General features: G+C 50.5%; 1 protein-coding gene across 5 annotated transcripts in view; it reads left to right on the top strand.

Moving 5' to 3' along the window:
- Positions 1-13174, top strand: part of TTLL11 (tubulin tyrosine ligase like 11) — a 247009-nt gene that overhangs the window by 231577 nt on the left and 2258 nt on the right. The gene's annotated exons all lie outside the window — the stretch shown is intronic.

The raw sequence follows: 13174 nt of genomic DNA, 5'->3' as shown, positions 1-13174 counted from the left end.
TCCCTCCTGAAGTCTCAAGGGAACGTGGTTCTGTTCTGAACAGGCCTGGCAGGGATGCTTGCCACCTGCAGGATAAAATCTGAGCTCTTTAGCCTGTGAGATGGGCCCGGCCAACCTCCTCTCCATCCTCTGCAACCCCGGCCCCCCATGCCAGACCCGCTCTCCTCCCACACACCCTGTGCAGCAGCCACACACGCTGCTCCGCATGGACCAGACCGACGTGCTTCCTTCCGTGCTGACCTCCCTGCCTGTAACCCCCTTCCCTGACTGCCTGGGCAATGCCCACATGCAAGACCCTCCCTCAGGAAGCTTCCAGGCCCCTCGCCCTGCCAGTCACACTCTCTCCTGTGTTGTTGGTTCTAGGCACGCGCCCCAGCAGGTCTTACCTTACTGGATTATAAGTGCTTGTGTCTGTCTGTGTCCCCTTCCCACCTGCCCCTGGGGATGCTGATGCCCGTGCCTGATTCATATCTGGGGCCCAGGGCCTAGCACAGTGAAACCTTGGTGAACGAATGAGTGAGTGAATGAATGAATGAGGGCTTGGATGGAATGTCACCGCTTCTTATTCTCAGAGTGGCCACTTCCAAGACCCCTAATGATCCCCTGTTGACCGCCTGGTTACCTAAAACACAGGGCACACGACCTCAGCTCTACCTCTTCTGCCATGGATGCTGTATGATCTTGAACAAGTCACTTGCCATCTACACTAGGTACACCCAGGGTAACCAGCTGCAACACTGCAGCGTGTCCTAGGCATGGTCTCAAGAAGAGGAGGTGATAGAATCCTAACCAAGTTCAGGACTCTCCCTAATTCTCCATTTGCGGTGGCCCCAACTGGCCCCCAAATGGCACCGTTCCCAAGCGTGAGTACAGTGACAGAAATATTTTCGTGCACTAATAAAATTACCTTCTCTAAAGAAGGCAATTTGCATGTTAATGTTTTGGGTAATTCTGTGCAGCTCCAGTGCCCTCAGGGCTGCAATTTCTCTCTGACAAAGTGACAAAAATAAACTCCCACATAAAAGAGCATTTCTCTTCTCTCTCATTTGTGCTCTAAAGTGACATTCTTAATATAAGTCAAGTTGAAACCCACTTCTCTGTCTTTTTTTTGACACTCATCTGCCTCCCGTCACCTCTCCGAGTGACAGGCCGGCTTCTCAGAGCTCCTCAGAGGGGCCTCCTCTTGAGGACAGGCACCCCACCCCCACCCCCAAGGCTCCTGACTCTGGACTTCTAGAAGGTACAGCCAGTTAACTGGAGGGCAAGGATGGGGAGCAGGGAAGAGGGCTGCATTTGGTGGGGGAGTTAGGGCAGCCTAACTTCCCCCAAATTGCCTATTTTCTGGAAACAAAGAACAACTACAATGGGATGAAGATTCTGAGCCTCTGCCCTCCAGGGCAGCAGACTGTTTATCCGCCAGGGATGGCCTCTCTGATTACCTAAAGATAATAAAGAAAGAAGCTCTTGGGAATTGCCTGGTGGTCCAGTGGTTAGGACTCAGCACTTTCACTGCTGTGGCCCGGGTTCAGTCCCCGGTGGGGGAACTAAGATCCCACAAGGTGCAAGGTGTGGCCAAAAAAAGGAAAGAGAGAGAGAGAGAGAAAAAGGAAGGAAGGGAGGGAGGGAGGGAGGGAGGGAGGAAGGGAGGGAGGGAGAGAGAGAAAGAAAGGAAGGAAGGAAGGAAGGAAGGAAGGAAGAAGGAAAGAAAAAGAAATTCAGATTTATGGGGTTTCTTCCATGTGCCAGGCCGGGCCCCTTACATCTAAATTCTCTCACTGAACCCATCTAAGAGCCACACAGGGTAGGTAGAAAGTGAGGCTCCCGGAAGTGAAGTGAATGAGCCGAGGTCACCTAGCACCACGTAAGAGGCAGCCCACGGATCTGACCTTAGACACGTGTGATGTAAAGCCTGGGTTCCTTCCGCCGTAAGTGGATGCTAAAAGCGTGCTCTTAACATCAATGACCCAAGCAGTGGGAAGGGAGAAGACTGACATTTACCAAACACCTACTGTGTGTCATGCGCTACGCCTATAGATTTCTTTTCTTTTCCTTTTTTAATTAAAAATTTTAAATTAAACAATTTTTACAATTTTAAAGATTACTTTTCATTTACAGTTATTTCAAAACTGGGTATGTTCCCCATGTTGTACAATCCACCCTCGAGCCTATCTTACACCCAATGGTTTGTACCTCTACTCCCCCATCCCTGTATTGCCTCCCCGCCCCGCCCCCACTGGTGACCACTAGTTTGTTCTCTGTATCTGTGAGCCTGCTCCTTTTTTGTTGTACTGTATTCACTCATTTGATGTATTTTTTAGATTCCCCATATAAGTGATATCATGCAGTATTTGTCTTTCTCGATCTGACTTATTTCACTTAGCATAATGCCCTCCAAGTCCATCCATGTTGCTGCAAAAGGCAAAATTTCACTTTTTCATGGCTGAGTAATATTCCATTGTAAATATATACACCACCTCTTCTTTATCCATTCATCCATGGCTTCCGTACCCTTATGCCTATAGATTTCATTCAGTTAGTCAACTGAATGGCTTGTGAGCACCTGCCACCTGCCAGGCCCGGGTGGTGACAGCAGGTGCAGTGACCAGTAGGATAGACCTCCCCCCAGGCCCCATGCCGCGGACAGCACGGTAGCAGACAGGCAGACATTAAACTCAGAAATACAGAAATAAACACGTAATTAAATGTGATGAGTTCTAGGAAATAAGATGACTAAGTTTTTTGTTTGTTTTTTTTTAATTAATTAATTAATTAATTTTTTTTTTGGCTGTGTTGGGTCTTCGTTTCTGTGCGAGGGCTTTCTCTAGTTGCGGCGAGCGGGGGCCACTCTTCATCGCGGTGCGCGTGCCTCTCACTGTCGCGGCCTCTCTTGTTGCGGAGCACAGGCTCCAGACGCGCAGGCTCAGTAGTTGTGGCTCAGGGGCCTAGTTGCTCCGCGTCATGTGGGATCTTCCCAGACCAGGGCTTGAACCCGTGTCCCCTGCATTAGCAGGCAGATTCTCAATCACTGTGCCACCAGGGAAGCCCCAAGATGACTAAGTTTTAAGAAGGTTAGCAGAGAAGACCTAATATATATTAGGAGGTGGGTCAGGGAGGTCTGTCAGGAAAAGTAACACTGGAGCCGAGATCTAAGTGGCAACCAGGGAGGGGCTGAGGGAAAGGGTGTTGCAGCAGAGCGGGGGGTCCGCCGGCTCGAGGGGCAGCCCAGCCGCAGAGGCAGGCAGGGGCTGGATCTTACCTGGTCTTACTGCGTGCTCACAGCACGTCAAGGATGTAGATCTGTTCTGAAGAGCTTAAAGCAGGGAGTGCGCGGCTTGACTCGTGTTTCTAAAAGGTCATTCTGGATGCGGGCGTTGGAAGTGGGGAGACCAGTGGGAGGCTGCATGGGGGTCCAGGGGAGCTATGGCCTTGCAGGCTCGGGGGTTGGGGGGATGGTGGGGGTGGGTGCAGGGTGTAAAGTTCTTGGGGTGTTGTGGGGAGGCAGGGACTGTGGGAGAGGAGTTTCAACAGCGGCTCACAGACTTCTGGCAGGAGCAACTAGGAGGGTGGAGACGTCATTTATTTAAATGGTTAGGACATCAGGGAAGCAGGATCAGGAAAGGAAGACCCGGAGATCCATTTCTAACAGGCTCTTTGAGATGCTAATGAGACACCCCAGTGGCAAAAAAGCACTGGGGCCTGGAAAGAGCGATTCGAAGGCATTGATTCACAGAGGATATTTAAAGCCTAGGGAGTGAATGACAAGGCGAGGGGGAAGCTGAGCCCAGGTGGAGAGCCCTGCAGGACTGCAAGACCCAGGAGAGCAGAGCAGAGCCAGCAGAGGACTGGCGAGCCTGAGCCGGGAGTTCCTAGAGAGACCGAGAAAAGCTGGGGAGAGAGTATTCAAGGAGGGAGCTTCCACGTGGACAAATGCAGAGAGCCAGCTAAGAAGAGGGGAAGGGGAGGCGGCCAGCCATTTGATGAGAGCAGCTTGGTGGCGAGGTAGGGGAACAGCCCCCTGAGATGCCAGGGGCGAGGCCGTGGAGACAGTGCCTGGGCCACCATCCCTTTGGGAAGTTTGGCTGGCAAGAAGCAGAGATAGAAAGGTCACTCACGTACGCGATGTCGAGGCAGCCTTTTAATGCAAGACCGGGTGCATTTGCTGGCCAGGGAGCGCGATTCAGGAGAAGGCGAGACCCTGATGATCTTGGGGGCACTGGACACTGATGCCAGCCCACCTCCTGCTCTTCCCTTAAGCTCTGCCACAGTCCTGCCTCTCCCAGGCAATCATCTGCTTCTTCCTTTGCCTTCTAACCCTACCTCCTCCTGGTTCCACCCCCTCTCTCTCCTCCCCACTCCTCCCTCCCTACCATCAGATGAGGGATGAGGGCTTGCTGGACTCTGTATCCACCTGCTGGGTGGTCAGCAAAAGTCTGTGGAAGTGAATTGCTCTGGTTGCCGCCTTGCAGATCCTCTCAGAGCAAGGCCCTCGTGGGGAAGAAGAGTTAGGTTTGCTCTCTGGAAAAGTGGGGTCAGTGGGGAAGTTTTGCATATTTCAGCTCAGAGGCAGAGAGCACGCAGTGAGAATGGGCCTCCTGGGGAGGTGATGAGACCCCGTCACTGGAAGTGGCCACATGAGGGGCTAGATGACCGCCATCAGCAATGTCAGGGCGGGCATGCTCAGCGCAGCACCTCATGGGGAAACTACCGGAAGCCAGAGACAGTGCCAGAAACCATGCTGTTTCTGCTGACCTGTGACCTGTGGCTCCTTTCCTGCCTCTCCGAGTGAACCTGGGGCCGGGAGGGCAGATTCACAGAGCTGGGCTCGCATCCCCACCGCCACCTCCAGTCTGTGGGGCTCCGGGTGAATGTCTTTACCTCCCTGCACCCCAGAAGCCTGTAGTGTCCAACTAATAAACAGCCCAAGACAAAAGCAAAGCTTCGCTACGTCCCTAAACACAGGTGAAACACCAAAGGGTGAAATGGGGGTCAGAAATGCACCTGTTTTGAGGATGAGGTGAGAGGCGCCTTAGAGAGAGCTCACTGCGGTGCCTGCTACGTGCAACGTGTGTGCCGCGTGCCAGCTGCTCCTATTACTCCTTCTTGCTGAGTGGTGCTGTGATCCTGTAAGGGCCCGGGTTGTGTGACCTCTGAAGTCCTTTCCAAGCGAGAAATTGTGACCACTTGCTGAGGGTTGAGTGTTGAACCTCAGAAGGTCCGTTGGAGCCATTAATCCCACAAGAAATGTCTGGAATAGCACCAAGGAGGTGCAGGAAGTGGTCACCAGCCCTGTAGCCTGTCTCCCCAGACGGTGACTCGGGCTTGCATCCTTGTCATGGTGGAATCAGGGGTGACACTGGCTGGGACTGGAGCGGGACCTCCCAGCCACTCTGCACCGGCCAGTGGCGTGACCTGTGATTAATGAAACGATGGAATAGCTGCTTTCATCTTCGGTTATGTTTGTTATTTGGGTGCCGCGGGCATCTGGGGGCAATGGTTTTTCTCTAAGGCCTATTTATGGTTCATTCCTGACACTTAGTCATTTTTCCATCTAGCCAAGAACAAAGGTGATGGTGACTTGTTGCTGTAATGTTTAGACACAATGACTGTGCATGTGCAACTTCTGTTCCCCAGCCATGGGGAGCGGCAGGAGAAAGGCCATCCCTTCTGTCCCTTAAAGGGTGGGCCTTGAAAGGTTTCCATCTGGTTTGGGGAGAGGTGGTGTCGAGCAGCAGTGGGGGGCCCAGGCACCACTCCCAACGATGCAACCTTGGGCATGGGAAGTGTGACCTTGGACAAGTGGCAAGTCACTCCTCTCGTCTGCCTCTCTGGGTTGCGCGTTTGGGGAAAATGCAATGTGAGTCCTGGCGGGCAGAGCATCCTCAATAAATGTAGTTTGTGATTCTAATTAGTATCATTTTTAAAACATTCAGAAGCCACCATCCGTCCTAATGCTTCTGGAATCCTGAGAAACGGTCCAGTCCTCTGCCCATTTTACAGAAGGGGAAAGTGAGGCCCGGAGAGGGGGAGTGACTGGCTCAAAGCCACGCTGTGCGGAGGGCACAGACCACGTGAGAATCCAGGTCCTCTAACCCCCCTTTGCAGGATTTTCCCCCCTGTAATCCCAGTCAATCGGTTCATTGATTCCCACAAACGCTTTTTGAAAGCCTGCTCTGTGATGGCTGGAGATGGGGGCGAAGACTCCCCAGCCTCACAACAGCCTAGTGTGGAGACACGCTGTCAGCTATTGCAATAAAAGAAGAAAATGAAACCAGAGTTATGATAGCACTCCAGGCAGCAGGAAGTGAGAGGGCAGACATCAAAGTGGGGAGATGACTGGTATTTTTTAAGCACCGTATTGGGCTTTTTCTGGGTGGTGCCTTGTAAAAGCCACTCTTTACAGATGAATAAACCAAGCCCTCCAGAGGCGAAACGGCTCCCGAAAGACTCGACAGCTAGTACGCGGCGGAGCTGGAACTGAGACCAGCCCATCAGTCACTACTCCACAGAGCCAAAAGCCATCTCACAGGAACTGCCCAGGTTTCATCTCCCGCAGTGGAGCCCTTTGAGACCCCAGCCCCAGGCCTGGAGGGACCGTGGTAATGCCTTCGGGGACCGTGCAGCCGCAGATCAGTAACAGGCTGCAAGGCATCCCCAAAACGGAGAGAAAACAGATCCTTGTGATGAAGCACCTCAGAGTTGGTGCAGCCGTCACATAGCGCTTGTGGGGAACATTCCACTTCACAGATAGGAGCCACTAAACTAATTCAGGTCAAGGTCACTCAACTTGATTTCCTATCAACGATTCCAGACAGGAATCTTGTATACTTAAGTGCTTAAAATTTCCCTATGAGAAAGAAACATCTATTCCAGCTGAGTAATGAGAAAGAGATTAAAGGTTAGGCCGAGAGAAGGAATTGGCGAGTAGAGTAGCGGTCCTAGCCCAGCACACCAATTTTTGAAATAGAATTACTAGCAAGGAAGCACAGGTATTTTTGAGAGGAAAAAAAAGAAATCTCATATTCAGTCTGGGGTAATATCCCTGGCTGTCGACAATGATTTGGATTTAATTATATCATATGTGCAAACGTGCTCTATAAACTATAAAATAATACATAAATGTCAGATGTTAAGAAAGAACGCGGTGTCGGAAAGAGAACTGTGGGTTTGAGAGTCAGGTAGGGTTTAAATGCTGCCTCGTCCACCTGGGGGGACCTTGACAAACCACTCCGCCTTTCTGGGTCTCAACTATAAGTGGGGAATCCTTGTAATAACGTCCTCTTCTGAACGTTACTCCGAGAACCAGATGAGATAACAGATATTCTTTGGAAATTGGCAAGTGCTCTGCACACGGAAGGTGTTATTCTCGTTTCCATCCATAAGCCCCAGAGTAGATGGTGGGATTACCGGAGAGCAGCCACCAGCACTGTCATTAATTCCTGCGTGCAAGGTCCCCTCCCCGGGCATGGAGGGGAGCGGGCTTGTGGCCAGGAGCCCGTGGGCCCACCCTCACCAGGCTGATTGACAGAATGAGGCCACGGTCTGTCAGGGGCTGCATTCCCAATATGCAGGTGGCAGCCTCCGTGAGAGCCACGTGGATGGCTACACTGAAATGTTTCGAAGGCTGCTTTCTCAAGTGAGATCCGTCAACTCAAATGAAGTTTCAAAAAACACTCAGCAGCTTATCTTCAGGCACAGGGGGCAGGTGGGGAAAGCCTGTTTGCAAAGCCTGGCAGAGGGGACTGCGCCTTCTTGTTGACATCCAGCAGAGATGGGAGGGGGGGCCTCCCTCATTCACTGCAAGGCAGCATCGTTTCTTCCTTCTAAGTGACTGGAAGTAACACCCTGACTTGGCCATCTCTTTGAAGGCTCTTGAAGCAGCAGCAGAGTAAAGAAGTTATGGGAATGGTCCTAGGTCAGCCACCTTACCAGCTATATGACTTTGACAAGTCTCTTGAATATGAAACGGGATTGATGGTAACACTTGGTTCCTGAGATTTCTGAGAGATTCATTCAGTTGAATAACAAAGGCATCCCTTAGCCCAGGGCTTGCACGTAATGAGGGCTCAATGAATATGAAGTGCTACTGTTTCCTTTCATCCCTTTTACTGTAATGGGTCACTGAAGCAATGTTACCAAAGAGACGCTTCCAACTCTGCATCAGAGCTGTGAGGGGTGTTCTGGTAGGGCTGGTGGAGGAGCAGGGAAGAGGGATAGGGTCTCTTACACCTTTCCTAAATAGCTCAAGTCATCTCAGAGACTTGGTAAATGGCAGGTGAGCATCCCAAGTACTGGGTGCGCTGCAGCAGAGCCAAGCTACGGACCAGGGTGCTAGGGACTAAACCCCAATTCATAGGTTGGAACCCTAACCCTCAGTTTGACTGTATTTGGAGATGGGGCCTCTGAGGAAGTAATTAAGGTTAAATGAGGCCATAAGGGTGGGGCCCTGATCCAATAGGACTGGTGTCCTTATAAGAAGAAACACCAGAGAGCTGGCTCGCTCTCTCTGCCATATGAAGGCACAGCAAGAAGGCAGCTGTCTGCAAGCCAGGAAGAGAGCCCTCACCAGAACTGAACCACGCTGGTACTCTGATCTTGGACTTCCTGCCTCCAGAGCTGTGAGAGCTGTCGTTTGAGCCACCCTGGCTATGGTGTTTTGTTATGGTACTTGGCAGCCCAAGCAGATGAAGATGGGGGAGAGAGGTGGACAGTGGGATTGCAGAGGAGAAAGCTTGTTCTGCGCATCCCCAAAGGTCCTTTTTTTTTTGCGGTACACGGGCCTCTCACTGTTGTGGCCTCTCCCGTTGCGGAGCACAGGCTCCGGACGAGCAGGCTCAGCGGCCGTGGCTCACGGGCCTAGCCGCTCCGCGGCATGTAGGATCTTCCCGGACTGGGGCATGAACCCGTGTCCCCTGCATCGGCAGGCGGACTCTCAACCACTGCGCCACCAGGGAAACCCCCGCAAAGGTTCTTGATTGCCCAGTGCTATGTTTCTCAAAGGCCATGCTCTTAACTTCTTTACTGCACTGTCTCCTCAAGAGCCCTTCGAGAGGTGGCCAAGAGGGAGTGTTCATTCCCAAGCTTCCTGAGCACCCTCGTGGGTCGAATCCCCAGAGCTGCAGTTACAAGTGCAGTAGCTAGGGCCTCATCACCAACAGACAATCCCCAGGGGACGGGAACAGGAACCTGCATTTCTGGCAAGGTCCCCAGGCAATTTTGTGCATAAAATGTTTGAAAACCACGGGCCTTGAGAGGAAGGCCAGTCCCTCAGCCTGCTGTTAGAGTCCCTTTTTCATGAGGGCTCCTGACTCACCCTCACACCCACATCCACCCCATCGGCAGCCCACAGAGCCACAGGCATGACCCCCAGACTCTATTCAGAACCTCATCATCCCTCACCACCTCCACCACTGCCGTCTGATCTGAGCCACTGTCAGCTCTCGCCTGGACCAGCACAGTTAGCCCCCTAATGGGTCTCCCCGCTTTCTTTCTCATGTGCCCCTGCCACCGTCAATGCGGCAGCCACCTTGACCGTGTCACTTCGAAACTTCCCAGTGGCCACCCGTCTTTCTCAGCAGGAAATTCAAAGTCCCACCTTGGTCTGCAGGGCCCTTGTGGCCTGGCCCGCTAGAACCTTTCAGGTCTAGACTCCATCAGTACAGACAGAGAAGGGCAGGGCCTCGCAGAGGGCAACGGAGCTCTGCCCCCCTTAGCGGTTAAGTGATGACGCTGGAAGAAACCAGGGATGTGCGGTTCCTCAGAAACCAAGAGAGGACGTAATGCAACGTTGCAACAAGTTCATGCTTTTCCAGCTCCATCATTAGTCTTTTAAAAATAACTGATTGAGTCTGCTTTCAATCAGAGTGTCTTAAAAGGCATTTTTATCCCAAAGTCAAGCTTCTCGCAGTTCGGGGGCAGGCCCTTTTGCAAGCAGGCCCCTTTTTGCAGATGGTCTTTGGCAGTGGAGAAAGAACAGACTGAACTCAGCAGTGGGAGGAGGCGGGGCTGGGACGGGTTCTCCAAGTGGGGTCCTGACCAGCAGCCTCGTTACCACCTGGGGACGTGTTCGAAGTGCAGGTTTTCAGGCCGCACCTCAGACCTTCAGAACTAGGAACTCTGGGGGTGAGGCCGCAGTCTGTATTCCAACAAGCCCTCCAGGGGACTCTCAGCAGAATCAGCGGTGCCTGAGGCCAGGGTTCAAACCCCAGCCCTGCCACTTACCAGTGTGTGACCTGAGGGCAAGTTATTTCATCTCTCTGGGCCTCAGTTTCATCTGCACAATGGGAGTTGTAGTGAGGATCAGAGCACCAGGCGCAGTGTACGGGACCCACGCACGAGTCAGTAATGTCCATTCCCCTTCATCCCCACATACACGAGTCAGTAATATCCATTCCCCTTCATCCCCACGTATATATATGTATATATATACACGTATATATATAACATACATATATATAATATATATACGTATATATATATAATATACATATATACGTATATATGTAACATACATATATAATATACATATATATACACGTATATATGTAACATACACATATATAATATACATATATATACGTATATATAACATACACATATATAATACACATATATATACGTATATATGTAACATACATATATAATATACATATATACGTATATATGTAACGTACATATAATATACATATATATACGTATATATGTAACATAAATATATATAATATACATATATACGTATATATATAACATACATATATATAATATACAGATATATAACTTTTATCAAAGTAGAACACATATGCAGAAAGCTTGCATTGTATTTTTTCAAAGTAATGACTTCAAATTCAAATAGTAGCAAAGGGTTCATAATTCAAAGCAGCTGCCCCTGCATCACCTCTTTCTACTCTAGAATTTCCCATTGCATATTTTTTAATTGCACACGTTTACTATAGAAAATCAGAAAATGTAGACAAGCAAAAAGAAAACCAAGTATAACACGTTAAATCCCATTTCTCATTTTAGAATGTCTTCTTCCAGGTGATATTTAGCCATGTTTTTTCCTCCAGAAAAGGTCTTCATTGTATTTTTTCAGTGCGTTATAACTCTAATCACAGCCTGCCTCCAATTAAGGGAAGGAAACGAGTGTTCGTTGAGAAAGGTGCTCAATTCTCACTATTCAGAGTGTAGCAGCAGCCTGGGTACCACTGGGAAGCTTGTCAGAAATGCAGGGTCTCGGGCCCCACCCCAGAATCTGCATTTTGACAAGATCGTGGTGACATTAAAGCTGGGGAAGGGGGTGTAGACCGCAGAGCTCCTGACGCTTGCAGTCACGAACTGTTCTTCACAGTCCTGGATTAAGAGACTCGAGCCAGAATGTAAACGCGTGTGGCTTCCTTTACAAAGAGAAAGACTTGCTACAGAGAACTGCCAGCTGAACTAAGCAATGTGATCGATGAGGAGGGCGATTTCCATTCTAGCCGGAGCTCCTTAGCTTGTCAGGGCCCAGGGACACGCAGCTCCTGGACTCGGCACCCGTCGGTCGAGCACACTTGGAGTAGCGGTGCTCTTGAGATCACGCGGTTGGGAAGCTGGGGGCTGGGACTGCACTGGGTTTCTCGGGCTTTAGATCCTGGCCTCTTCACCCTGTGTGTACCAGATCCTCCCACCGACTGTAACACACACACACACACGTGGACGCACAGCCTAGGAGAGCCCTGGCCCAGAGTCGGTGGTTAGGAAACGTCTGTCTCCTGATTGTAGACTGAGGCCTCCATTCCCCTGTGTCTCTGTCCGCACCAGGCCTCTGTTTACATTAAAAGGGTTACTGTCCTCTTTATCAACGCCTGTCAAGACCAAGCAGGGGACGTGCAGAACGTCTGGAGTCAAGAGAAGCCAAGCAAAAAAGCTTTGATGGACTTAGAAGAAGATTAAGAAAAAACAACTTTGCTCAGCTCAAGTTTCCGACGCAAAAAGATCTCTCAGATCCCAAGGTCCATGTCCAGTATTTACAAACTCCAGGCCAGGCTTCTGCCTGCAGTGACAGAGCAGCCAGCTAGCACGTCTGAGCCGGGAAACAAGGCCCCTGGGAAGGTGTGGATTAGTGGAGTGGGGACTGGCCTCATCCAGAATACCGTGTGGCATTTGGTATGCCTTAGAGCCGCCTTCCCCGAGAAGGCCATGGAATCCCATGAATGTGGATCACAGGGTTCATTTTAACGACGACATTGGGAAGACTCAGAACCTTTTTTCATGTAGCACAACATAGCTAAAAGCATTGGGAGTCAGCGTTTGAATTTCCAGGCCACAATTCTCTGGCTCTGTGACCTTAGGGAAGTTACTCGACATCTCTGATGGTTAGTTTCCTCATCTGTAAAATGAGGCATCACAATAATGACCTCGAAAAGGCATGTCTGTGAAGCACCTAGCACCGACTCACTCATGCATTCATTCACTCGTGTAGTCTGTCCCTCTGTACTGAGCGCCTGCTGGGGACCTGGCACCAGGGGGACTGAGGTGAGCTGGAGCCCGCAGTCCAGACGGAAGATAGAGATTGTTAAAGAACCACACCAGTAAGCCCTGAACGAGCCACCAAAGGTGTGACAGAGAAAAGTGCCAGAAGCCTCTACCGGGAGCTGGATGTAATCTGGGGCTCAGGGGAGGTTTAGCTGACTAAGTGATTTTCAGCTGAGATCCCAAGGATGAGTAGGAGTTTATGAGGCAAAGCAGGAGAAGAACATTCCAGGGGCATAATGGGGACTCTTATTAATACCTTCTGGAATACAGTTTTGGGTAGAGAAGGGGTCAGGTATATTTTACTTTTTGAGGTCAAATTTGCATGTAGCAAAAGGCACCAATCTTAAGGTAATATAATTTGTGGATTCTGACAAATGCACACACTCACGTAACTGACACCCCTGTGAGGATATAGAACATTGCCATCAGATTGGGCTCATCTTCATACCCCTTTCCCTTATTATTAAAGCAGTGCGATGGGTTTTAATGGGAACATCTGATGGTGGTGCAGAGGGATAAGGCTTTGGGCTAGGTGTAAGTCCCAGCCCCACCGCTGTGTACCCACTGGGCTTTGCCCAGGTCTCTCCACTTCTCTGAGACTCAATTTCCCCATCTGTAAAACAGGGTTCATCGAACCTTCTTCACAGGGTTGCTTAAGGGTTGA

This window comes from Stenella coeruleoalba, assembly GCF_951394435.1.
Source record: "Stenella coeruleoalba genome assembly, chromosome: 7".
Classification (NCBI taxonomy): Eukaryota; Metazoa; Chordata; class Mammalia; order Artiodactyla; family Delphinidae; genus Stenella; species Stenella coeruleoalba.
This window is presented reverse-complemented; position numbering and strand designations above follow the sequence as displayed.